Here is a 26,295-nt window from a genome sequence, read left to right as displayed (position 1 = left end):
ACTGCCAAAGGCACCCCAAAACACAGCACGAGCTGCGGCCTCCAGCACCTCGCTGCTCTTGTGCCCTCCTGCCTGTGAGGCAGAACTGCAGGAGACAAAGCCATGCTGGGGAAGCAAACCTGAACGAACTTAACAGGACGATGCTCATTCCACTGTCAGCTGGAGCGTTGCTGGAGAAGGTAAATCTGGGCAAGCAGGAGGATGCTGCCGGCCTGTGCACGTCCCATTCGTCCCCCTAAGCCGGGAGCAGCACCAAGGTAGACTTTCCCTCCAGCTGGTGGCCATGAGTCAGCCCAGAGAGGGAGGCTTGGAGGTTCATAAGCAACTAATGAGGCAGATGTTGGGCTGTGAATGGAGAAGGTGGAGCGAGACCCTCTCCAGCCCATCTGCACCCAGCGAGCCCGTTCCCACACAGCTCTTGTGACAGCAAATGTTTGCACCTTCCTTCCTCCAGCCAAGAGCATTTGTGAGAAGGATTTCTCCACAGGAAACGTGTTCCTATCATCCTGCCTCATCCTTCACGGGTAGATGAGAACCCCAAAGAGACCCCAGCTCTGGAGAACCCCCCCCCCATCCACGGAAGTTGCTTCCCCCCTTCTCACAGCTCTGAGCAAATGCAGGCAGTGCCACCATGCAAGTTATCCCCCAAACCTGCTTGGGATCGGGAATAGCCTTTTCCCTGCCCCTCACACAGCTACATCCCAGTTCCCCCTCTCTGAAATCAGCTCAGCTCTGCTTGCCTCTGGCCATATGCTGCCAGTGGTTAGAGAAGCCAAATATAAACCCAGCAGCTAATGCTCTCCCAAGTTTCCTTTCCCTCCCCCTTCCCAGATCTGAGCTCTTTCCCCTCTCCTGCTGCCCTTCATCCTCACCCACCTCTCTTTTGGGAGCCGGGAACGCAACGGGAATGTGGCTGCTCGGGATGCTCAGCTCCAAGATCCTTAGGAAAGCGTGGCCCCGGCACAGCTCACACACAATATCCCCGGCAGCCACAGCTCTGGAGTTATTCGGCTGCTATTTCTATGCAACTCGAAACGTGTTGGAGGGATTACTGCCCTGGGAATAAAGAAACGGCTAAATATATTTATACTAAAGCTTAAGGAGCGATGTAACTGCACACACACACACACACACACACACACGTACACCAGCTGATGGGGGGTCTGGCACGGAGACTGCGGTGATTTGGGACAAATCCCAGGATTGTCTGTCTGTGCTCCAGTTTAGAGCGGGCGCCTATGCGGGTGCTCGCCTAGAGGTGGCAGTGAGCCTTCGCTCTTGTCCTCTCCAGGACCAGAGCAGAGCAGCACAGGGGGGGCCTGGGAAGTCCCCAGCAGAGCTCCGCACTCTCTGCTGGCTCTGCCGCTGTGGGCATTAACACAGGTTCCTGTGCCCAGGAGGAGTCCCGCTGCCTCCTTCCCCTTCCTCTCCACCCGTGCCGTGCCCACGCCACTGCCCCGGCGGGATTCCTTGGCATCGTTCCCTCCGCACGGTGCATGGGGCGGGGAAAGATGGGGGTTTGAGGCAAACCAGACTGCGTTTAAAGCCTGCAGGACATGGCCGAGGGAGCTCACATCCCTGCGCCAGCTCCCGGATGTGTTTTGGGGGTGAAATTCCTTGCGTCCCATTCTCAGGAGCTCTAACAAGCCCCGAGCTACCAAACATCAGCTTTGCCCTGAAAGCACCCTCCCTTCCAACCGGACACCTGTAAATCCCACCAAAACCCAGCTGTATCCATTAAACCTCCCTGCGCTGGGGGCTAGGGGTGGGAACGTGCTGCTGGAAGGATTCTTTCGGAGCGCATCGCACCGCCTCCAAGGGTATAAAGTGGGTTATAAAGGGTGATCTCTCTGTCACACGTACTTGCGGGCACGCATGCACACAGCAAATCTAATAAAAAGATATTAGTCGAAGAGTATTTGGCTTCTGGCATTCAGCTCAGCCAAGCTTCGTACAGACACCACAGAAATGAAATTACGGGAGCACACAAACAAGAAATTCCAGGGGGATGAATTAATGTTTCATCACTATTACACGGCTGAGAAATACCTGCCCGTCTTCCCTGGTGTTTCTTTTAGGTGTACTTCAAAACGCGGACCCCCTACCTTTAACAGCCACCGCAGCACATTTCCCACAACCCAAGCCCTGCCACCTTCCCATCAAAATCAAAAGTGCTTTCATTATCATTTTAAGGACACGTTGGAGGGCTCAAAACCACCCCAAAGTTCAAGGACTTCCTGTAAATCCAGGATCTGATTTAGACAGATTAAAACCCCCCTGCTTGAAGACCTTGCTTCACTGGCTGGAAGGGGTTCCAGTTACTTCTGGGTTATTCAGATGCAAGTGCTGTTTTGAAGCACAAGTGCCTGAGCCATCCACCAGCAGCTGTAAGTTTGGGGGCAGATGCTCGGCAGCGGCAGAGCTACACGACTCCACTGAAATCAGCAGAATCCACATCATTAAAGCCAGCTAAAACCAGCCACTTCGCAGTGGTTTATATCATCCGAGTCCCTATTTCAAGCCCTTTCCTTTCCAGTGGGATCAGGCCCCTGAATGGTGCCTTTTAACCTTTGAATCAATTATTGGGGTAATTCCAAACCAGAAACATCACTTGTGTGTCAACCTGGAGCAGCATATTGAGAGGGTTTATGTATTTTCTCCCTATTGTGACATGTTTCAGAGGACCGTGGCTTAAACACTTGTTCCAAAAGACCCAAATCTCTAATCTTAAATGAGAAGTTATCACCGGAGGACCTTGGTGTGGGTGGTGACAAACACAGGAAAGGGCTCTGCGTCAGCCAGTGCCTTGGGTAAATAGGGACGGGGAGGAGAGCGGAGGGCTTGGAGCAGGCTGACAAGCCTGATAAGCCAAATCTGCAAAGCATTCATTGCAAAAAAGAACACAAAGCAAACCCAAAAGCAGAGAAACAGCTGCTGGTGAGCTCTTAATTTCTAAAAAAGAGCAAGAAGGGCAAAAATAAAAAGCCAAAAATACCCCATTCCCCACCAGCAAAGCCCCTCGCGGGATGGGGAGGGAGGGAGGTGCCAGCATCCCTGGTCCCCTCCGCAGACAAGCTAAAGTGAAGCGGCGTCTTTGCGGTACCCCATGAGGGGGAGCGAGCTGTGCAGCCCCTCTGTCACGTCAGCCCCAGCCTGGATGGAGCAGCAAAGGGAAGGTGACTGTGAAAGGCTGATCCCAGCCCCAGCAAGAGATGTGCAAGCACAGGGGGACACAAAGGTGCTGGTCACCCACCTCCCTGTTAGCATCATCAGGCCACGGCCAAACGGCAACCAAGGATCAATGCCAGCCCAAACATCAGCAGCTCCCCAAAAAAGGATGAAAACAAGAAGGCAAGAGACAGAGCTGTGGATTTTCTCCTTTTCTTCCACAACCCAGACAAAGGAAAGGCGATGCTCAGGATTCCCACCGACTGCAGAGAAGTTTGCAGAAGTATGCCAGGAATTCAGATTTCTCCCTGGAAGGACTTGAATGGGATCCTGAAGCACTGCTGCAGTTTAAAGGTGTCACCCAGCTGCTTCTCGTCGAGCCAAGATGAAGCAAACCCTTCTCCAAACCATGCTGACAAACGCCAGCCCAGCCAGGGGAGCTCAGCAGCCCCATGTGAAGCCCCAGCAGCAGGTTTCAACGTGCCAGGCCCTGAGTTCACAGCTTGCTTTTGGTTTAAAAAAGCTATTTACAGTTCCTGGCTCCCAAAACCCAGCTCAGCCCCAGTGATTCACCTACCTCCAAGCCGCAAGGTGCTCCCTGTGGCCAAATCCTGGCTCGTGTGCAGCTCCTCTGGTTCCAGGCTCCGGGAAGCAAGGCTGACCCCGCTAATGGGAGGAAATAGGGGCTGAGCAGCTCACTGGGGTTACCTGTGAGAGCTTCCTTAGTGCTGGGGACCTCATCCTCAAACAGCCTTGACGTCAGCTCTAATAACACTGACAGAGACTTTGCCTACGGTTGAAAACATCCTCGATGTTTCCTTGTGAGATCACCAGTGCCTCATGGATTTCAGCCCAAATCCCAGCCCCCTGCTCGGCATCCCGCTCATTCCAGCCACCTGGCACCCATTTTCATGCAACTCACCAAAAACATCCTGTTTTTGAGGTCTCAACCCTCCCATTAAATTTGGTGGAAATTAGCTGGGTTTGTTAGGATGAGGCGGGTGGATAAAGCAGAGCGCAGCTGGGTGAGCCCCGTTTCCTTAGGAAAGAGGTACCAAAGGTACCCCCAAAAAGAGAACACCCCCAAACCTTCTGTTTTGGTGCTGTTGGAGAAGGAAAACTGTGCCTGTGTTTAAGAGCAGGAGGATTTCCACCTCTCGATACCTCCTGTGGGTGATGGTAGCTCCACCAAAGGGTGACATTGCTGCCCATAACCCCAACCCAGCTGCTTTGGGGGGACTAAAATGTGTTTTCCTTGCTCTCAAGCTGGAGTTAACACCCCCCTCGAGGATGGGCCAGTCCTAGGTAAAGATAGGTTTCCTGGTGGGCACACATAGACCTTCCTAGTCTTGGGATCCTGCCCAGTTTGTCGAGGGAGGAGGTGAAATCCCAGGAAATCCTGGCTCTCCACAACAGGGAAACACTGCAGGGGCCCCAAATGGTTTTATTTCCAGGCTCCTGCTTTTCCTGCTGCATTTTAACACCCTTTGGAGAGCCCCAATTAAGTTGATTGCTGTGTCATTAACATCTGACCCATGGTTTTGCCTACATCCCGCTATAGCTTTGGGCTTTGCTTGTGGATGTCCTCACCTTTCCACACTGCTTTGAGCAGAGCTGGCTGGTATCAGCTCAGCCCAGGGCTCATGACTGTAGGATTTACTGCTCCACAGCAATCCTGATCCACTTCTGCTCCCAGTCCAGCTCTGGGTCTGGGATGATGGGTCCCACCTTGCCCCCAAAGCAGGAGAAGTGAGGTCCCAGCAGGCACTGCCATCACCCTCAGGCTCCTTCAGTGGCCGCTCCAGCACAGGACGTGGTCCCTTTGCCATCAGGCCACTGGCAGAAGCACACTGGCAAAGGGAGTTGGGTTGAAGCTGGGGTCCAGAGGGGCTGCAGCTCCTCTGGGCTTCATCGGTGTCTCCAGATGTGGCTGTCATCACCGCACACCAGATGTGCTGAATCCCCCTCTCAACCCATCACTAAACACTGGAGAAGAGCCCAGGCAAGAGGATGGAGACCCACAGGCTTTGCCCCTGTGCTGGCCAAGCACCACAGCTGGTGGAACAGGACAGACCCATCTCTGCTGCCCCCATCTCCAGCCCAGCAATGGTACTGCCCTTCCAAGGCCAGGATCTGGGGCTGTGGACCTCAGAAGGTACCAGGAGAGGTGGCATCCAAACAGAGTTTTCTTTTTAGCAGTGTTGTTTTCCTATCGTCATTTGAGGGGTTTTGCAGCAGGAGCAGCTGATGGCCTGGAAACAGGCTCAGAGTTAGGACTGGAGGCACCCATCCACGCAGCCTGAGGGAGAGCTTTGAGGCTGAAAACATAGTAAACAGGAAAAGCAGCCCGACAGCTAAAGAGGCCACCTCGGACCTGAGAAGCAGAACCCTGTGAAGCACTGGAAAATAACCATCCTCTTACCAATCCAAGTGGGGAAACTGAGGCACAGAAAGGGCCGGGGTCAGCCAATGTGTTTGCAGCGACCCCAGGACCAAGAGACAGGGCTCAGGGTTTTCACTGCGAGGTTAAAGGACCATCAGGAATCCCTGGAGCAGGGGAAGGCTGGAAAATGCTCCCCCCAAAGCACCAGCCACAGCCAGAGAAACCCAGTTTGGGACTTGGCAACCCGAAAGCTTCTGTTTGCCATTTAGACAGCAATAAATTAGAGTCAGACTTTCAAAAAGAAAGAATAGGAAAGGACCCCAAGCAAGATCAAGATCAAACAAGAAAAGAGCTGTTGCAAAACACCAAGTCACAGCAGGCGGATCTCTCCCTGCATCAAAAGCTCCCAGCCCCAAACTGCTCCCCAGCGGAGACCCCAGTGGAGCAAGCAATGGAACAAAGAACCCAGCCCTTCCCCATAAAGACCTCATTTGAGGGTCAAATGAGGCCAATTTGGGATGTTTGGGAACACCTGCAAACAAGCTGATGGAGGAGGAGAAAGGGATGCGGCCTTAGCAGAGGCTGTGAGTGAACCGGGTGGGTTACCAGTGGCCGAGCCTGTGGCCAAGGTGGCATCAGCCTTGTGTGACCCAAATGTCACTCCTACCACCAGTGCCACCGCTTGGGGCTCGGCAGCCTTGTTGGGGAGCAAGGGGTCACACCAATGCACACCAGAGCCCCTCACCAGGAGCAAGAGTTGCTGTTTGAATCACAAACATGTTGTCTCATGCCCTTGCTGCCCAAGGAGAGCAGCCATCCCCACCAGCTGGCCAACGGTCCAGCGTGAACAGGGGATGGTCTTGGAGCTAACATCAGCCTCAGCTTGGGTTTTCATCTAAAACCCCCACTGTTTGCACAGCTCATGCAATGGATCAAATCCATCTCTGCCCTGACTTCATCCCACCCAAATCACCAGGAGCACATCTTAATGGGTGTCGCAATGCAGAACAAGCACAGGACCAGCGCCGAGCTGCCCCAGCCCAAAGCATCCTCCCCTGCAGACAGCCTGTAATCACAGCTGGAGAAGAGCAGGAGGCTGCTGGCTTTCCCCTATTGCACTACAAGTCAGAATGCAGCACACTTTGGACATTCTTCATGGAATCCAGCTTTCATACAAAGAATCCGCTGTCTCTCTAGGGCACGTTTTCTCCTCGATGGCCCCACAGCCTGTTTCTCTCCCCAGCATCCTGCTGGTACCTAAAGAAGCCTCTCTCGCCTTCTCTGAATCTCGGCGTTCTATCACCGCCTCAAACGTGTTTTTCTTGCTCTCAGGGTCCCATCAACCCCCTGCAGAGGAGGACAGAGTAGCTATGGCCCTGAGTTGCACTCACAGAGCACAGAAGTGAGCTGCAATAACCAGGCACATCCGAGAGCTTTTTGATGCAATGGAGATAGACGGAGCCTGAGACAGGCTTCCCCCTCCCCTTTTACTTTCCCTCTCTTTATTTTTCTCTCCTCTCCTCGACCTTTTATTCCCAGTGGCCAAGAACATTTAGTCTGGCCGGGAAAAGGAAATCTCATTACAGCATTATGGTTCATTTAGCAGGTCCCACTGGAAGCCCTGCAATAACCACTGCCTTCCTAACAGGATTAGCCAGTGTCTGAACCTCCCAATCTCGCTGCAGTCATCTCCACTCCCAACAGGCTCGAGGACCCCAGAAAACCCCAAGCAGCCACAGGAGCCCAAGATGCAGGTGGACACAGAGAAGGGAAGATTGAGGGGAGCCAAAGATTGAGGCTGTTGGTGTGAACGTGGGTGCTGCTTGCAGAGGCTTGAGCAGACGTTGTCCCAGGCTGTGTTAGAGCCCTACAAATCCCACCTTTCTTTGCTGTCTTGGGTTCTTCCAGCCTTATGGCTCATTCTCACTCAACCTCTTGCTTCCCATGAGGGTTCTGGGGGTATTGACTTCAGAAATGCAAGCAAGACACTGAAGTAATGCAGGTGCTGCTGCAGCATTAAATAGGACATACCCTGTCTGCTGCACCTCAAGCAGTACTGAGATGCTCGTGTAAGTTGGTTGAGGATCCCCCTAACATCAGTCTTGGAGTTTACATGAACATGAAGGTGTTTGGTTGGCATCACATTGTTTGGTAACCCAGTGTTTTCTGGGTTCAACTCTGTCATTATGAGGGAAGGAGGGCTTAGGAAAGAATAATTCAGATGAAAACATCAAGAAAGAAGCCAAATTACACGCGGCCACTACAACAGCCAAGACAAGGTTTCGCCTTCAGTGATGCTGAAATCAATTTGCTTCCCTCATCCTTGTCCCCACCCAGTACAAGGAAAAGGTGGTGAAAGAGCAGCAAGTTGGGTGTAGCACTGCGTGTGAAACCACCTCTGCAGCTTCACAGGGGAGAACATCTGCTCCTGATGCTTCATTACCGCACTGATTTATACATGGAGAGGACACAAACGCTGTCCCCAGCAGCAGCCAGCAGAAACAACAGGCTGGGGGTGGCAAAGTCAGCTTGTGCAAGAGCCTGGAGCTGACTGCATGTTTGGGACAGGAGCACGGCCCCGGGCAGGGAGGCTGTGACAGGAGCATTGCAAAATACTGCGCGTACGACTGATGACAGTGGTGAGAAGTGTCTCAATGACATCCCTGGATGGGACTGAAACACTTCAGAAAGGAGTGCAAAACACGTGCAGGGTTTGCCTGGTTTGCCTTCCCTTAGAGCAGGGAGAGACAGCACAGCTTTGGTTGAACCAAAGGCAAGAAACTTGGTTAACCAAGACTGTCAAGACCGCGCTCTCCACCACATCTTACTGATGCAAGACGTGCATCTCCATCTCCACCTTACTCCATCACACATCTGCTCCAAGGAGCTTTTGCCATGGCAGAGTCCTCACCAACCACTGCAGGGACATCTGGTCCCCTGCGATCCCCTGGGAGCATCACCCACTATGGCCCTTCTGCAGTGAGAAGTGGGAGCCCTGGAAGGTGTTGGAGCCCACCTCCGCATGCCTCTCCTCTGACAACAAGAGGAGCCCAGGATGTTGTCTCCCAGTTTTGATGCTCAGAACAAGCTGGGGTGGCTGAGAAGCATCATTAGTGCTGGAAGCAAGAAAAAGACAGTCAGGGTTGTTTTTCAAGGCAGAGCCCTGCATCCCCATCCCCGCAGCTCCCACGCTGTTTCAGCTCCACCAGCAGATGTTCCTTCATTAGCGAGGCATTTGTCTGGAGGTGAAGGGATGCGGCTGCCTTCACACTGCTGCTAACAAAGCTGTGTGGGCAGGGGTTAAGTGCTGGGGCTCAGCTTGTGCTCACAGGACATTACAGCGAAGGCAGTGGGGACCGCAGGGGTTTTGCATGATCAGCCCAGGGGATGAAGCTCAGGTGAAGAGAGAAGCTCTGGGAAAAGAGGAGTGAGGGATGAGAGCAGGGAAAGTTGCACTCATGCACGCAGCGTGTAATTCAGATTGCAGCGTCTCACTGAAGCCAAGAGCTGAGTAAGAGGCTAGAAAGGGTGATGCGTTTACATGGCTAATGAGAACATGAGCCCTGCCAGGAGGGTATAAACCCTCAGATCCCTGGGAACACAAATGGATATCCCCTGAGGAGAGAGATGTCTGATGACCTCCATCCATTCTGTCTGTCCTGGCGAGGTGCAGAGAATGAGGACCTCGGCAGAGCACTAGGACAAGGATGCTCTTGCTCCCTCAGTGCAGAAATTCCCACTGGACCTGTCACTTTGGCTTTTGGGAAGCATTTTTAGCCCCTTTTGGCTGCAAGCTGAGCTGGCACAGAGCTGTGAGCATCCTGCCTTCCTCTGGCCCTTCTGCAGGGACCCCTGAGCATCATCATTCTTCCCAGCATTGCTCCTACCACTGCTGTGCAGGACAGAAGTGTTACTTTGTGAGCTGGTATTGAACAAATCCGACCTTCTAGCACAGCCACATGCAACATCCAAGAGCATCAGCCACCACAGAGGACGGGATACAGGGCCTGACAATGGCTGGCAGCAAGTCCTGGTACAACTACACACTGCCCAAAGCAGGCACGCAGCTTCCCAACATCCTCTTTCCCATTTTCCTTCTTGTTGTTTGTTTGTTTGGCCATCCAAACATTTCTCAGCAGCAACAGGGTCTGGCAACCCAAAACTTTCCCTAGGGAAGAAGTTCTGGCATCCAGCAGCCAAGTCAGGAGACTCTGGAAAGTTGCTCTGAGCCTGCCTCATCTCACAACTTGACATATCACCGCTGTCCATTTCCCTTCCCAAGGAAATCTGATTTGTTCCAAAGTTTATAGTTTCAGTGACCTAATCCCAGCATAGTTGTTCCTGTTTCCCTTTAATTTACTGCCGCAGCTTGTATTAATTGATGGATTGCAGAGGGCTTGAGCCACGCTAATTGCTTTAGAAGAAGAAAACAAGAAGAAAGGAAGGGAGATGCGAGGTCCCTTGGTGGATTACGAAGGTATCCGAATGGGGAACCAGCAGCCACTAGAAAACAGCAACAGCTCCAAACAGAAGCAATTGTTTGGAGAGGTGGGGGCACAAGGAGTGTGATGCTGCCTGGAAACACAGATATCTTCCCTGGGATAACCTTGAGGAGAAAGGCAAGGTGGGGGAGAGGAGGTTGCGATGGGCTCTCTGCTCTGCCAGGGTTGCCTTCACCCTTGCTTCTGCTGCTGAATGACATTGGGGATGAGATGAGTTTCCTTCGGACAGGAAAGAGGCAAATGTCACCCATCATCCAGCAAGGATGATGTAGGGCTGCTCAGTTTGCCTGAGGAGGTGATGGAGCAAATCCTCCTGGAAGCTGTTTCCACCTATGATGGGCAAAGTGTCATTGGGAACTGCCAGCAGGGATTTATTAGGTGTAAATCACGGCCAATGCACCTGATCACCTTCCAGTTGAGAGGACTGGCTCTGTGGACCAGGATAGAGCAGTGCAAGCTCTATAACCTCACTTAGGCATGGCCTTTGACAGCCTCCTGTAGCATCCTTGTTGGCAAACAGTGGATAAGCAGGTAAATCAGGCTGCACTCAGCTCATTTTCAAGTGATACCAGATGGGGGAAGCAGTTGACACGCTGGAAGGCAGAGCTGCTACCCAGAGGGACCACAATGGGTCCAACAAGCAGCCCAACAGGGGCTCAGGGAACTCAAAGGCGAACGCTGATTCCTGCCTCTGGAATGGGATAACCCCAAGTATCAGCGTCCAAATCACTGGAAAGCAGCTTTGGGGAAAACGATCTGGAGATCCTCGTGGACACAAGCCACCACGCTGCAGCTTGGCCAGCACAGATTGCTTCCCCCTCTGTATTATTCCCCTCTATTTGGTACTTGCAGTTCCATGTCGTGATCAGTTCTGGGCTCCCCAGGATAAGGCAGACATGGACACACTGGAGGAAGCCTATTGGAAACAACCAACCCAGTCAAGGACTGGACACAATGCACAAGGGAAGGCTGCAGGAGTTGGGCTCCTTCTTCCCAAAGAAGAAAAGGGAAGAAGAGACCCGATGGTTGTCTGCAACCACCTAAGTGGAAACTGAGGAGAATACAGGTGGAGGTCACCAGAGACAGGATGAGATGCAATGGCACAAGCTGGAACATGAGAAATTCTGAGCTATTGGGGGGAAGAAATGATCCCCATGAAGATGGTCAAACACACGGCGTGGTCATCTTTGGAGTTACATGGTCTAGAGGAGGTGTCCTTACCCATAGCAGGGGGATGGAACTGGGTGAGCTTTAAGGTCCCTTCCAACCTTAACCATTCTATTGGCTTGGCTGGGTCACAGCTCTGAGCAGCCACCGCCGGCTCTGCCTTGAGCAAAGGTGCCCGTGGCACAGGCAGAGGAGGCAGGGTGCAAGGCAGAGCACTGAGATTGCTGGTACAGGCTGGGCTTGGAGACCTCATACGGGTTTGGTGGCTGGTCTTGAGCAGAAGCCAACAGAGAACAAGACAGAGCAGGAAGGAGCTTCACCTCCACCAGCTCCGCCTGATGGGAGCACGGTGTTTCTAGGACCTGACACACAATGTGGTGCCTTGTGCTGTCATGAGCCAGGTCTGATCCCATGGGAACATGCAGCAAGGAGGACGTGGAGGCCCCCTCTCCTCTCTGACACCGTCTAAACCACAGCATCATCCAGGTCTAAAAGTTTTCCAGGCAATAAACTTGCTCCTTGTTGTTATCCTGGCTGAAAGCCCCCCCCGGTTCCACATAAATCAGCCCAGGCTCTTTCAGCACGACTCTCATGGAGAGGCTGATTTATTCAGGAGCAACACAGGGAGTTTCCAGATTAACACTAATTGCTCTCCCAAATTACTTAATAGTTTAAATTGCAGTCCTCTCCTTGGGAATCATCTCAGACAGTTCAATAAAATACTAGCATCGAAGAGACAACTGCAAATTGATAAAGTCTTTGAGACGAGGCTAATATCATTGCTGTCTGGCAAATGTATTCATCTGAAACCCAATGAGGAGGATAAACAGCCTTGCTCGGTGAGGAAGACACTGCCTGCTACCGAGCTGCTCAATTTGCGCTTCCAGAGATGCTCTTATTGCTTGGAGAGAGCCTCAACACTGCTGAAACAAGGCAGCCGACTGCGACACCTATGAATAAATAGCAGCATCCTTCCTCTTCAGGAAAAGAACTAGATTTTTAAATAATAATAATAAATAATAATAATAATAAATATTACTAATAGTAGGGTGAATGTTTATGCTGGTTGTGATGGGAAGAAGGAGGCAGTGCTCCCCTTTGGGGTGCTGAGGGCTGCTGTGGATGCAGGAGCCAGCTGGTGAGGACCAAGCTCCCGCAGGGTTGAAATTGTCACCCAGGAGGGAAGGGAAAACTTGTTTCATTTGGGCCATTTCCCAATTTCCCGGCCCCTCTGGGGGCAGGAGATGGATGTAGATGTAGGGGAAGGTGAGGGAGGATGGGGGGAGCATGAGGGAGAGCCGGATGTGTGCGTGGGGCTCAGCATCCTCCTGCTGTGGGGAAAGAGGGGCTGCTGGAGACACCCATGGGGACACAACCCCACCGAGGAGGCTTAAAACAGCCTAAAGGTGCAGGACCAAGAGAGTGGGTGCAAAGGAAGCCCCAGTAAAGGGACTCCAGGAAAGCTGGAGAGGGGCTTGGGACAAGGGATGTAGGGACAGGCCAAGGGGAATGGCTTTAACCTGCCAGAGGGGAGACTGAGCTGAGCTCTGAGGCAGAAGCTCTTCCCTGTGAGGGTGCTGAGGCGCTGGCACAGGGTGCCCAGAGAAGCTGTGGCTGCCCCATCCCTGGCAGTGTTCAAGGCCAGGTTGGACACAGGGGCTTGGAGCAAGCTGCTCCAGTGGAAGGTGTCCCTGCCCGTGGCAGGGGCTGGAGCTGGAGGAGCTTTAAGGTCCCTTCCAACCCAAACCAGGCTGGGATTCTAGGAAGCACCAGGGTGGTTTGGGGGGTGCTGACCAGGACAGGCACCACCAGCACACTGGGAGCATCACCCCCACTGTGCAATGCTTTGGGAAGATGGGTACCCAGGCTCAAGGAGCACCTCATCACCAGTATGGCGATGGCCATCCCACATCCCACCTGACAACAGCCCTCCAGGACCCCACACACCCTGCTCCCACCCAGACAGAAGACCCTGCTTCTCCCCATGTCGGTCACCTGCCTTCCCTGGGGCCAAGTTGCCCATTTCCTGCGGTTTTAAAACCATTTCTAGGTTCGGCTGTGGGTGGTGGGGGAACAGGGTCTTTCTAACACAGACTGATGGGCAGCAACTCGGATCCATCTGCCTGTAACACAAACCCCTTCCATGCCAGGTCTCCTCCCACCTCCAGCACAGGCATCACTAAACCACTGCAAGAGTCATAGAATCGTTAAGGTTGCATTAAGGTTGAATAGGACCTTAATGATCACCCAGTCCCAACGCCTGCCATGGGCTCCAGAAGCTCCTCGGAACGCTGGGGAAGGGGCTTAGCTCCCGTGTGCTCTAATAGGAGGCAAAGCCAACCCCAGCTCTTTCCCTAGAGAGCAGTGTGGGAGCGAGGGGGTTACCAGGAGCCGCTGCCCAGCACGGTGCCAGGAGCCATGGGGAGCTGAGAGCAAGCCCAGCCGATGGCTGCCATCTGCTCCTGGCACCTCGTGTCGCTGCCGGAGCCCGAAAGCACACGAGTGCAAGGAGAAAACAAACCACAGCAGCCCTGTGAGCCCGCACTGTGGGCTCGGAGCAGGCAGGGACGAGATGCAGGCACCTGGGGCATGGCTGGGCAGCAAGAAGCAGCCCTATGGTCTGCTCTGCCCAAGCTGCCAAAGCCCTTTGGGGTGTTTAAAGGGCTGCAAAACACTGCCTGTGCTGGGGGCTTCACAGCCAGGGACATGTCGATTCGGGGTGCTTTCCACCCCAAATCAGCCTATGAGTCTATGCCCCCTTGTTCCTTGTGGGATGCAGCAAGGCAGCAGGAGGGATGAAGAGCGACTGGGGGGTGCTGTGAGGTCCCCATAGGGGTTGCCCTACTTCTGCACCCAAGGATGCACCGACGGCATCAGTTCTCTGCGCCTCACTGATGCAGAGGGATCACCTTGGGCCAGGGCCCATCCTCCCCAGGCCATGTGGAAGCTCCTGGGGCTGCAGCAGAGGAGCCCTAAAGGACACTCACACAGCAACCTGCAGGGCCACAGCTTTGATGTCCCCACAGCCGCCAGGAGAAGCGGCGTGGAGATCCATCCCCATCCCTCCGGGAAGGCATCCAAGGGAGCCGGCTTGGCAAAGCCGCCAATTAAAGCAGGAATCAGGCAAGCAGCAAGTGCTGGCTGCGGCCGGGTGGCCTCCGAGCCATGGGGGAGAGCGGCCGAGTTTCCTGACCCACATCAACACCCCCTGTGGGGCTCCGAGAAAGAGAAACCCTTTAGAAACATAGGAACCAAAGAGAAGTCGCATTCATCACTCAGCCTCTGTTTGTTTTCTGCACTCGGCTAAGCTCAAACAAGCAAAACAGATTAGTTGGGCTCATTTGTTTCCTACTTAATTACACCTCTTCGGTGCTGATGTAATAGATTGCAAGATCGGGGCTGCTAAGGCTGAAAATCCACCTGCCCCCCTCCCACACCCACCTTGGCTTTTCATTCCCGTGCTCAAAAAGCCCAGATGGAGGGGTTTGGGGGGGGGGGGGGTAGAAAAAGCCCTCTAATTATGGAGGAATTCAAGGCTCTGAATGCAGGAGCTGCCAGCGAGCGCTCAGGTTGTCAGAAGCAGATGGACGCGGCTCCAGCTTTTGATCACAGCCTCCGAAAGCCTCCCCAGAAAACAAGGAAAGGGGGGTGGTGGATAAGGACCCCGCATCTGCAGCCGCACGCAGCCTCCCATAACTTCAGTTGTTTCCCCCCCCCTCGTCGCTTTGGCATCAATAGGACTTCCCAGGAAGCTGGAGCAGCTGCGTGCCGATGCAGGATGAGGTCTGTGCTGGAGGAAGGAGCTCTCGCACCTCCCCACAGATGTTGCTGCACAGGCTGGAGGTGCCTCCCCATCCCCTTCGGCTGCTTGCTTTCTTTCCTTCCTTCCTCTCCTCTCCGTGCCCCACGGCTGCCCCTCGTCGCTGTGCCCGTGCTCGCACACGCTGTGGTTAGTCAAGGCACAGCCCGCCTCGCCAGCCTGTGGCATGTAGGAGAAGGCGAGTGTCCCAAAGAGCAGCAAGATGCACATGGGAGGGGCTTTTAAGGCTTCCGGTGCATAAAATGGTCCCGCAGACCCCAGCCCATTGTCCCCCAGAGATGCGAGGGAGCTGCCAGCCTCTTGTTCCAAAGGGATGCTGATGGCAGCAGCAGCCCCCTGCCCACTGTGCCAAGGCCAAACATGAGAGATGGAACAATGAAGCATATGGGGGGGGGGGGGGGGGGAATGGAGACAAAAAGTGACCCCCCTGCAATCCCCAGGTTAAGAGACCAGGAAAGAGGTGGGGGAGAGCAGCCCTCCCCCCCATCCCATCCCGAATAATCCACAGTGCTCCTGCTCCTCGAAACCCCTCTGTTCAGTGGGAGCCAAAGACATTCACACCCTCCATGTGTGGGGCCACACACACTCCATGCCTCCTCACTGCCACCACCACCGCCCCCCCCCCAGGTGCCCCCCTGTCCCCAGCCTTACTTGTGCGCAGAGAGCCGGGCACCGCGCATCGCACCCCGCTCACCTCCGCGGCCGCCGCTCAGCCGAGGGCCCCCCGCCCGCAGCCGGGCTCGCAGCCCCAAGGGGCGCACCCCGGCCCCATGGCTCCGGAGCCGGCCGGCAGCGAGGGAAGGAGGCTCCGGGCAGCGGCAGAAAGGGCTCTGCTGCGGGGGAGCTGCGGGAGGGCTGGAGCGCAGCGCCGAGCCGGCTGCGCGGCCCCCGCCGCCTTTCCCACGGTGGCATCGGGCCTCGCCGTGTCCTCGTCCCCTCCCCAGGCCGTGCAGCACGCACCGGACCCTCCGCCCTGCCCATTGCCCCAGGCAGAGCATCCCCTGGGGGTCCCCAGCCTTGGGATGGGGGCGGTTTACTTGTGGGTTTGGGTGGCCACGGCACCCGCAGGGCACTTGGCACTGGTGCAAAGTCCCCAGCAGTGACTGGCAGGGGATGGAGGAGCTTGGTTATTGAGTAACTTCTAACCTCCCCAGGTGGAAGCTGCTCCGCGTCCACCTCATGGCACAAGTGCTTTTAGCGCTTTGGGGTTTGTTTGCACCAAGTGGAGGGGTTGGGAAGGAGGGAAAGGGTGAGAAAAAAAGCTTCGGGTTTGAATTCCAACACCCAGCTAATAGGGAAAAGCGGAAGGGGAAAGCCCAGCAGCCCCTCACTGCTGCAGAAACAGGCTTCCCAGGGACGCATCTACAGGGCATCAGGACCTTCCCCTCTGCAAAGCACAGACCAAGGTACAGACCGCACAGTAAGGCTGCTTCCACACCACAGCCAGGACAAGGAAGTCTCTTTTAGCCTGAAGCCTAAGGAATTACATATAGACATAAGAACTGGTTTTTAAGCCACCCCCAGAAGAGCAGGCAAGGAGCTCTTGTCCTTGACGCTGAGGTGGGGTTTTATTTGAGCTCGATCAGGAGATAACATGTCTTTCCAGGCATCTTGAAGGGTTTGCATTGATTTTCCTCAGCTACAAAGTGAGGGGGGAGCAGGAAGGCGCCCGCAGGCTCCTTACCACGGCCCCTGTGTGCTGCAAAGTCAGGTGTGCCCAGGGAATTAGGATTCATCTAAGAGCTACTGCATTAACTAAACCAGTGCTGAGAGATTAAATCATCACCAGGGACCCTCTTGTCCCTTCCAATCACCCCATCCAGTATCCACCCAGTAATGAGAGAGCTGCACCTTAAATTCCGCATCAGGTTTGGCTGCTGCGAAGCCCCTGAGCTTCCCTTTGCCTTTAAAGAGGCAATTTGCTTTAAAGTGAAGAGACTTTAACACTAAACAAGAGCCCCCCCAGCCCCGAGGAGGGAGGGATGGCTGGACCCACACATCGCACCAGCATGGATGTAGCCCTCTTGTCCAGAAGCCTCAGCTCAACCTCAAGGAACCCAAACCCTTGTAAAATCAAACCAGTTTTCAGAAGTCGCATCCCGCCCCCATCACTGTCAATACCTGGATCAGGCCCCTGCAATGAGCCCTTCTCATCCCAAGGCAACTCAGATGCTGCTCATGAGAGCAGGAACCTGTCCCACGCACCCTCCTATTGCTCACCATTGCCTGCAAAACCCCACTTTCACCTGGCTGGGAGCAATTTAACCCAGCATTTTCCTCTTCCAAAGCCAGAGTCTGTCCCCACTGCTCTGCCCTGGGGCCATTTACCAACAAGGAGACTTTTGAGCAGCAAATCCCCATCCCACCTCACACGAGCAGCATCAGAGCGGTTCCGTGTTTCTGCCTTTAAACCCCCGGTTCTGGCTTCCCAACCCTGCATTCCCAGGATCTATTCCCAAACATCTGCCAGGATCATGGAAACAAAGAGAGGGCGGTCACAAAGGATGCTGTGCTCTGATGTTCAGGCCCCTTTTATAATCAGGCATTTAGAGAAGGGGCTTGTGCACCTCCAGCAGTGCAGGAGGAAGCCCTAGAGGGATGCCCTAGGGATGCAGCCAGACAGGCTGGGGCAATTGCTGTTTTATAGCTTCCCAAGCACCTGAAGGCAAATCCTGTCTTCCCACCTCAATTCCATAGGCAAGAGTGTTTTGAGCCTCCTCAACAGTTTTCAACTGCTGAGCGTGACTTTCCCAGTCCCTAAATCCCCCCCATCAACCACAGCATCACCCAGCACATAGCTCACAGCACTCATCCCCACAGCAGGACCCCATCCAGCACCACCCCAAGCCCCCTGGCATGCCCAGACTCAGGCTGGGTCTCAACCCACCAGCCCAAGTCTCACTCACCACTGGGTCCTGGATGGCCACGGTGTTGTTCCCATGGGAAAAGCAGTCCCAGGGGTGCTCCCTGGGAGGCTGTGAGCACACATGTGGGTGAGCAGCACCCAAGGCCCCTCTCTTGCCAACGCATTGTATTTAAAGTGTGGGAGAAATTGCTGCTAATGGGGCAATCCATTTTCCTCCCAGCACCAGAGGCAGGTTTGCTCCAAGCCAAGCCCAAGGGCAGGGCCAAGGGAAAGCACTGGGAGCATTTACCCAGGCACAGAGCAAGGGATCCTCTCTGCTAAAATCTGCTTCTTCACAGCATGGTGGCTGCCCGGAGTCTCCCCACATCCCTAAGGATGTAAATGGGATTCATGGTGTGTAGGCTGCAAAACCAATGCAGAGCCAATGCTGCCTGGCAGAGCCATGGTGTAGCTGCTCCACCAATGTGTATTCACTGCTGTAAATACAGAATGAACTCAGAACCAGCCCCGTGTGTTGGCTGGGGAGCTCTGGGTACGGAGCAGGGATTGATCACCATGTGGTAGGATGCTATGGGCTAATTCAAGCAGCAACCCCCCCATGCAAGGGTAAGCAAGGAGCCATCCCCATCCAGGATGCTGGAACAAGCAGCTGAAGAGAAGACTGCATAAGTAAGACCCCAAAAAAGAAAGCAGCATGGCCAGGCTGGGGAAGGAGCAACCATGACTTTATCTCATACACACAGAGCCACCAGCGTTCTCCCCCATTGGGGCAGGCCTGGAAATAGCCACCAGCAAATGAAACCCAACCCAGGGCTCTGACAGCAGCTCCACTCTAATCCCAGTGCCCATGAGCCTGGAAGTGACCGCCATCCCCTCTGCATCCCCTAGGGATGTGGGCCAGGGCCTCAAGAGCCTGTTGGTGGTGATGGTGCCAACAGACACAGAGGGACAGATGGTTCCCAAGCACCGGGCATCCCCAAACACCCCTGGTGCAGCAGCCAGCAAATGAAGTGCTGCAAAAGCCCTTGAGATAAATAGGTATTTATCACAAACCAGCCTGGTTTGGGTTGGAGGGACCTTAAAGCTCATCCAGTTCCAGGCAGGGACCCCTCCCACTGGAGCAGCTTGCTCCAAGCCCCTGTGTCCAACCTGGCCTTGAACACTGCCAGGGATGGGGCAGCCACAGCTTCTCTGGGCACCCTGTGCCAGCGCCTCAGCACCCTCACAGGAAGATCCCCAATGTCCCCCTAAAGCTGATCCCACCCCCCAGTGGGACCCCCTCTCCTCCAGCCACAGCTCTTTCAGTGCTGGCTGCCCAAACCCTGCCCAGGGGAGCGCAGCCCAGCGCAGCCCTGAGCTCCAGCACCACAGACCCATCCCTCACAACACAGCCAGGGGATGCCCTGCGCACCCTCCCCGCTCCGGGCTTTGCTGTACAGGCACACGAAGCCACCCTGCCCCAGGAAAACAAGGAATAAAATAGCTGGGAGGCACGGGGAAGCCCTCAGCCAGTTTTAATACCTGGTGGTGCCCAGGGCACGGCTTGGCTCTTTAACCCTTGTAGGAGGCTGCAAGTGCGAAGCTTAGGGTTAAAAGCCGGGACCTGGGAATCACTCCTCCTTCCCAGGGCTGCCCAGAGGAAAGGGTCCTGCTCATGTAATGGCTCCAGGCATAGGGCAAGGCAGCCGGGGGTCAGGTTTCTGTCCCAGCGTAAAAATAGAGGTGAGGAAAGGGAATCTGCTGAGCAATGGGACAGCAGGGCCGTGGGGAGCTCAGCCAGGGCAGCCCCTTCCCCAGCAGGAGAGGACAGGGACCCCAAGGGGAACCCGGGCAGCTCCTCATCCACCCTGGCTGGCATCGATCCCACTGAGGAGCTGGGTCTTTCTGCCCTGATCAGAGCCATGATCCTGGTCACGGGTGGGTGGCCACAGCCCCCTGCAGCCCCCGCGATGCTCTCCGGCACATCCATGGTGGAACTGGCTCAGGCTGCCCCAGGAGGAGCAAATGGAACCCTAATGCAGGGCTGGAGCTGGGCTTTACCCCCAGCCTGCGCCTGACATCACCCAGTCCCTGCTGGGGTGGCTATGAGGGGCTCAGCCCACCCCTGGTGCCCCAGGAAGGGCCCAGCCCTGTGCTCCAGCAGTGAGGGCTCATTGAGCTCCTGAGAAAGCCCAGACAAGCCTGGGGAGGAAAGATGAATTATGATGGGCAAACAATGCCCCATTGTGGGGCACTGCCACAGCCCCAGCCTGTGCCAGGGCTGCACCCACCCTGGGGAGAACCAGCCCTGGCCAGGATGGTCCAGACCTGGGTCAGTGATGCAGGACTGGGTTGGTGATGCGGGACCACCACTAGCCCCATCCTGGCTCCAGCTACAGCATGAGCACTGCATTGAATCACAGCCCTTCTGCTCTGCAAATCCAGTGCAGCCCCCCCAAAAATCCCCATGGTGCTGGGCTGGTGAAAACACTGGCTGGGGGCCACTGTCCTCACCTTCCAAGTTTAGGGCTCCCTGATAGCCTTTTTGCCTCCCAATTCTGCCGACACAGATTGAAAAGGGGAGCCCAAACCTGCCAGCAGTGGTCCCCATGGTGAGCAGAGGCTTGTGGCTGGTGTCCAGGTCTAACATCCAGGTGAACCATCCTTCGGAACCATAGAACCCAGACTGGTTGGGTTGGAAGGGACCTTAAAGCTCCTCCAGCTCCAGCTCCTGCCACGGGCAGGGACCCCTTCCACTAGAGCAGCTTGCTCCAAGCCCCTGTGTCCAACCTGGCCTTGAACACTGCCAGGGATGGGGCAGTCACAGCTTCTCTGGGCACCCTGTGCCAGCGCCTCAGCACCCTCACAGGGAAGAGCTTCTGCCTTATATCTAACCTGAACTCCCCCTGTTTCAGTTTAAACCCATCGCCCCTTGTCCTATCACTACAGTCCCCGATGAAGAGTGCATGAGCTGGTGCCCGTATGTCCGTTTATTTAAGTTCAGATCAATAAAATGCTTCAGTGTATGTTTAATTTTGGGGCAGTCACGGAAGATAAATGTATATAAGCCCCAGTGTGTCCAAAGGGAGGGTAGGTCACCCAAGCAGCACCTAGAAGACATGGACACACCTCTGAAGCCACCCTCCCTGCTGAAAACACACATACCCTCTGCTCTCCTCCTTCTCCATCCTCACAGCCGGCCCCAAAAGGGTTACTAGCACAAAGCAAAGAGCCCTTTTGACGATGGGGTCCAGTCCCATCAGCCAGGCTGCCTGCAGCCCCACTGTGCCCATGTCCCACCCAGCACCCAAGTGGCAGCAATGCCCACCCTGAGCCCCAACCCATGGTCCTTCAGCATCACCATGGGCTTGCTTGAGAGCAGCAGCAGGAGGACTAGAGCGACGTCCTGGGGGTTTAGCTCTTCTTCCACTCCCTGCATCTATTCTTTGCTGTGAAATATTAATGGCTCATGATTCATCAGCACCAAGAAGGAGATTACAGACACGTGTGTGCATTCGTGTGGCTCTCTGGTACACACACACGAGCGTGTATATGCAGATACATATTCAGAGGTGCTTCTAAGCTGCCAGCACCATTTTTAAGGCGGTTTTGGGGATATATTGCACATTTATCCCCATTCTGGTGCTGGCATCTCATCAGGCACAAGCCAGGAGCGAGCTCAGCATCCCTGTGCTGGGCTCAGCAGGGGCTCTGTGCTGCTGCTGGCATTTCAATCAGCCACCCTGTCCCTGGAGTGCTGGAGCCCAGTTACACACCAGTGGCAACCAGTTATGCCCCGGACTGGTGGAGCCCTCCAGATTTACACCAGAGGAATCACCAGCAGGGTTTATCCCCCTGTTTATTGCATATATGCAAGAGATCACGGCGCTGACACAGCCAGCAGCCCATTTACCCTGCAAGGGAGCCAGAGGTGTAACAAAGTCCCTGGCATGGCATCAAGTGGTGGTGGCTCTTTATCCCCAAATCTGTTTTCTCTTCTCTGGGAGATCCAGGCCCTATCACAGCACCCCCCTTCCATCTTTCCCAGGAAAACCGCCCTGGCCAGCCCCATCACCACTCGCCGCTCGGAATGTGCCTGGTCTAATTGCTTAGCAGCTCCTGCAGGCTTTGAAAGATGAAAAGCCCTCGACAGGAGAAGCGTTGAGTGTTCATGGTTTATTAATGGTGAGCCATCATTATTTCACCTCTCAAGCACTTGGGAGATAGCGAGGAGGGAAGAAGAGGGGAGAAGCAACACGACCCCTCCATCGCCTGCCATCGGGTCCCACCCGCATCAGCCCCACAGGCGAACACGCCGCTGCTTTCCACCGGGCTGTTTTGCAGATTGATGGTGCCCCCCCCCCCAGTAAAACAGCATGGGAGAAGCAAACAAAGCAAGCAGCAGATGTGAAGAGCCTCCAGTGCTTCATCACCAGGCTCAGCCATCCCCGCAGGGGCCTGGCTGGGGAGGAGCATCCCCTTTAGAACCCACCCAAGCCCCAGCCCCTCCACTGAGAGCCATGCAGAGATTTATCTGCTGCTGGTCCTATCATTTGCCCAATTCCCATGTTTTTGGCTGCCACATCTCCCTGCAGCTCCCATCCAAATGTTCACAGTGATTTATCATTCCCAAAGGGTTCAGCTGTGAGCTGACATGGTGGGAGATAGGAAAAGGGGGATTCAGCAGTGCTTGTGTTTGCCCCCTGAGCATCACTGGACCAAGATGCTCCCAAAGCTCCGATAGAGGGGGAGTGGTCCAGAGCCCTCCATAGACAAATAGTCCCACCCCATCCCTGCGATGCCGCTGTGGAGCAAGGAGAGGGCAGGAGCAGCCGTCGGCGCGGGGACGCGGAGCAGCACAGGGGTGCAATGGTTTTGCAAAGGTGCTTTTTGGGTTCGGTTTTGGTTGTTTTTTATTATTGGCATAAATAATTCATACACTGTCACCTCACCAAACACTGCACGAGAAACCACGGGAACAAATGGCTATCCATTTCTGCAGGTCACAGAGAGTCGCACTCAGTCAGACAGCTGAAATTATAAAGACTTTCTTCAAGTGTAGAAAACGTTATAAATGTTACTGTACAAATTTACATCGGGGAGATCCATCGTGCCTTTCTCAGCCATTTCCCTTGTCGGTTTGTGGGGTGATATTTTCTCTGCTGTTGTTGGGTTTTTTTTGCACCAGATTCAACTGTTCTGTTCCAGTGACGAGAGTTTTGCAACGACAACAAAATAGATATATATATTTATGTATATATTTATAAAAAGAAAAGGGAAAGAGGGAGAAAGGAAATGAGAGTCAGCTCATTCTGCAACGGTCAGAACTAACACGGAGAAAACAAAGCAGGCCATCGAGTTCAGTTGGAAACTGTACAGGAGTTAGAGCTCGTTATATATGTATATATCTATATACATACATATAGAGATATGTATATATATTTATATATACCTTATGTACAAGAAAATGTAACAGCGTACTTTACAGGGGCCAATAGTTAAAGGCGGCTTTTGCAGCTGACCAAGCTTCCCAAAGAGTCACCATTCAAATAAATAAAATCAAATATAAATTAAAATAAATAAATGGTGAAGAAAGGAGGAAGGAAAGAAAAGGTGCCCAGTAGAGCACCGGCTGCTGGAGGGCTCAACCTGGGGCTCCCCATGGCACTTGGGGGTGCAGACAACATCTCATGGCACCTCCACCACAGCCCCCTTCTTAGCATAGCTCAAGAGCAAGCCATAGGCACCAACTCTTCCATAGGATCCAGCAGAGGTTGAGCAGCTCCTCCACCTCCAAGACATTCATTTCTGCCTGTCATCTGTCTTAAAGGTTCATATCTCAGCTCCTGCCATGGTCAGATAAAAGCCATGGGGCTGGATCCTGAGCTCGTCATCCCCAGGAACAGGCTGGTCATGGCTCAGCAAGGGTAATTTGGGGGGGGGGGGGAGTGGATAGATGAAGAAGCAGGACCAGGGGATGTAATTTAGCAGCCGAAGAAGGACATAGTGCTTTGGGGTCATGCAGCACCACCACTTCCATCACTGGTGATGGCCTCACCACCCAGCCCCAAACACAGAATTCCCCAGGAGCATTGAAATGATGGGGAAATACCCCTCAGGCAGCAGCAAGATAAAGGGGAGCTCAGGGAAGAGCCTCGGAGCATGGCTGGAAGGATGAAGCAGCTGAGAGCTGGAGGACCAGGACAGGAGATCACGACTGTGGGGCTGCTCCACTGCAAGAGCCCGGGGATGCACCTGGGGTTGGGGATGGTTCCCTACGTCTCAAGCTGCTGCTTACAACACCACAGTGCTAAAACCAGCTCAGCTCCCAGCCGGCGCATCTGGAAATAGCCCGTCTCTCCTCTAGCTCACGCAGCTAAGCTGAGCTACCGGATGGACCAGCTCCCTCCTTCGGATCTCCTATTAGAGGGCATTGTGGAGAGCTTCTCCTTTCTCTCCCTGCTGAAGGGCTGGATATTTTTAAACTGGGGAAAAAAAAAAAAACCCAAAGCTCACAGAGTGGGAGTCAAAAAAAAAAAAAAACAAAGGAGAAAAAAAACCCCACAACAAAAAGTAGGATTCGTTGGGTCGGTTTTGTTGTTTAAAATAATTAAGACTTTCAAAACTAAGGCGGCATGATGCAAATCACACGGCTGCATAAACAACCGCTGCTGCGCTGAATGGAAGGGAAGGAGCTGCTCGTCTCAGCTAATTTATGGTAAGTGCAGGGCAGCTATTTTTCCATCGATACTATTGTGCGACAGCTCTGCTCGTGGCCCTGTGGAGACCCTACACTGAGGGAAGGGGGGGGAAGAGAAGGGAGATGAGGGAAGAGCTGGCGAGATTTACTGGCTGTTGGAGCTCTCAGCTCCTTTCAGATGCCCAAAATCCAGGGAGAAACACTTGGCTGAGGCTGCTGCAGAGAGCCCTGTGCTCCTGGTGGGGACCTGATGGCGTGGGGTGACCAAACCAACATGCCTATCGTTATTCCTGAGTGTTGGCTGATCTGGCATCTGTCAGCTGCTGGTGAGACCCCATGGGGGGATACGTCAAGGTAAGACGCTACAGCAAAGAGAGGGCTTGGGGCACAGGGAGTACACTCACAGTAAGACTTTCAAGACTGATGCTGTACCTTCCAGTATAGATCTGCACAATGTCTACCAGGCTACAGCACTTTGCCACCCCTGGGGTGGAGCATCACCCATGGTATCACCTCCTTCGTCTTCCCAACACATTCCTCTTGCTCACCTTGGAAGTTCACTTAGAAACTAAAACCACTGAGTGAGGACAGGGCCTTTCTACAGTGATCGCTCCATAAGGATGTGGTTCGGAATCAAGGGTTTCATGGTGAGACCTCCCTGCAACCCCTGGCAGCTGAGAAATCTGGTGATGGGGCATCCTCCCTCCCACAGACCCCAGGACCACTTCAGTGAAGGCATTGGTGAAGCCTCAGAGAGGCTTAGTGCAAGATTTACAGCACATGTGCGCACAGGCACAGAGGATGGAGAGGGTACGAGACAGCAGGAGAGGGCTGGGGTGAGGAGGACAGGCAGAAGAGGGCATTGAGGTGGGATGAAGAACATGGTGTGATTGTGTGTGTTAGAGGGGAAGAGGTGGGATGTGGAGGAGGCAGAGGGTGAGCAGCTATGGAGCATCCTTTGTCATCACTAGAATGAGATGATGCTCAGCCACCTACACTGAGCTCTGCAGCATCACACCCAGAGGACCACAAACCACCCATGCTGCCTGGTGCAGGGAGTCATTAGCACAAATTAACACTCAAATGTTCAAGCCAAGGCCTCATCCTGCCCTCCCTTGCTCATCCCAGCAGCAGCAGAGCCAGGAGCAGGTGATTCCTGCCTCATACCATGCAAAACATCCGAGAGTGAGATGGACCATGTAACCACATGGCACAGCAAATGTCCCAGAAGCAACAGCATCCTCCTGACAGACCCTCTTCCAGCAGGCTTGGAGGCCGGATTCACCCCCTGCTCCTGCCCACCTCAGGTTTGACACAGATGCACGTGTGCAGATTTGAAGCCATAAAAGCACCTTTGTAGATGCCAGCACAATTAAAGCTCCATCTCTTCCTAGCTGCAATTAGGTTTCTAATCTTCATTTACTTATGCTGAAGCGGTTCAAACGCCGGCAAGGGGGAGTTAGAGGAGCAGCAAACAAACCAGGGCTGGTTAGTTTGGAGAGCCTCGCCATGTCTCCAAATTAAAGCTAACTTAGACTCCAATTGAATTACTCAGGATGGTTCCTGTCAAGCAATTACGCACAATAAGGGCCTGAAAATGCAATTTGCTGTCATCTGTCGCTTGACAGCTCATCTAATGGACTCAAGGGCCCATCCGAGCTGACGAGGAGAGGGAAATACCAGCACACAGCATTCAGATGGCAACACCAG

General features: G+C 54.1%; 1 protein-coding gene across 3 annotated transcripts in view; it reads right to left on the bottom strand.

The window, feature by feature from the left end:
* The window catches only part of NOS1 (nitric oxide synthase 1), a 71,366-nt gene extending 55,588 nt beyond the window's left edge, over positions 1-15,778 (bottom strand). Inside the window, exon 1 of one of the 3 annotated variants that reach the window (XM_057414662.1) lies at positions 15,692-15,778. The gene's annotated coding sequence lies outside the window, so the exon portion shown is untranslated. Of the gene's footprint in view, positions 1-3,745; positions 4,212-15,691 lie in introns of those variants that run through there. The other 2 variants (XM_057414663.1, XM_057414664.1) reach the window with 2 other exon arrangements.
* Between the last annotated feature and the right edge of the window lie 10,517 nt (positions 15,779-26,295).

Source organism: Pezoporus wallicus, unplaced genomic scaffold (assembly GCF_028554395.1).
Source record: "Pezoporus wallicus isolate ANWC-B61680 ecotype Strahan unplaced genomic scaffold, APGP_CSIRO_Pwel_v1 contig_10548, whole genome shotgun sequence".
Taxonomy (NCBI): Eukaryota; Metazoa; Chordata; class Aves; order Psittaciformes; family Psittacidae; genus Pezoporus; species Pezoporus wallicus.
This window is presented reverse-complemented; position numbering and strand designations above follow the sequence as displayed.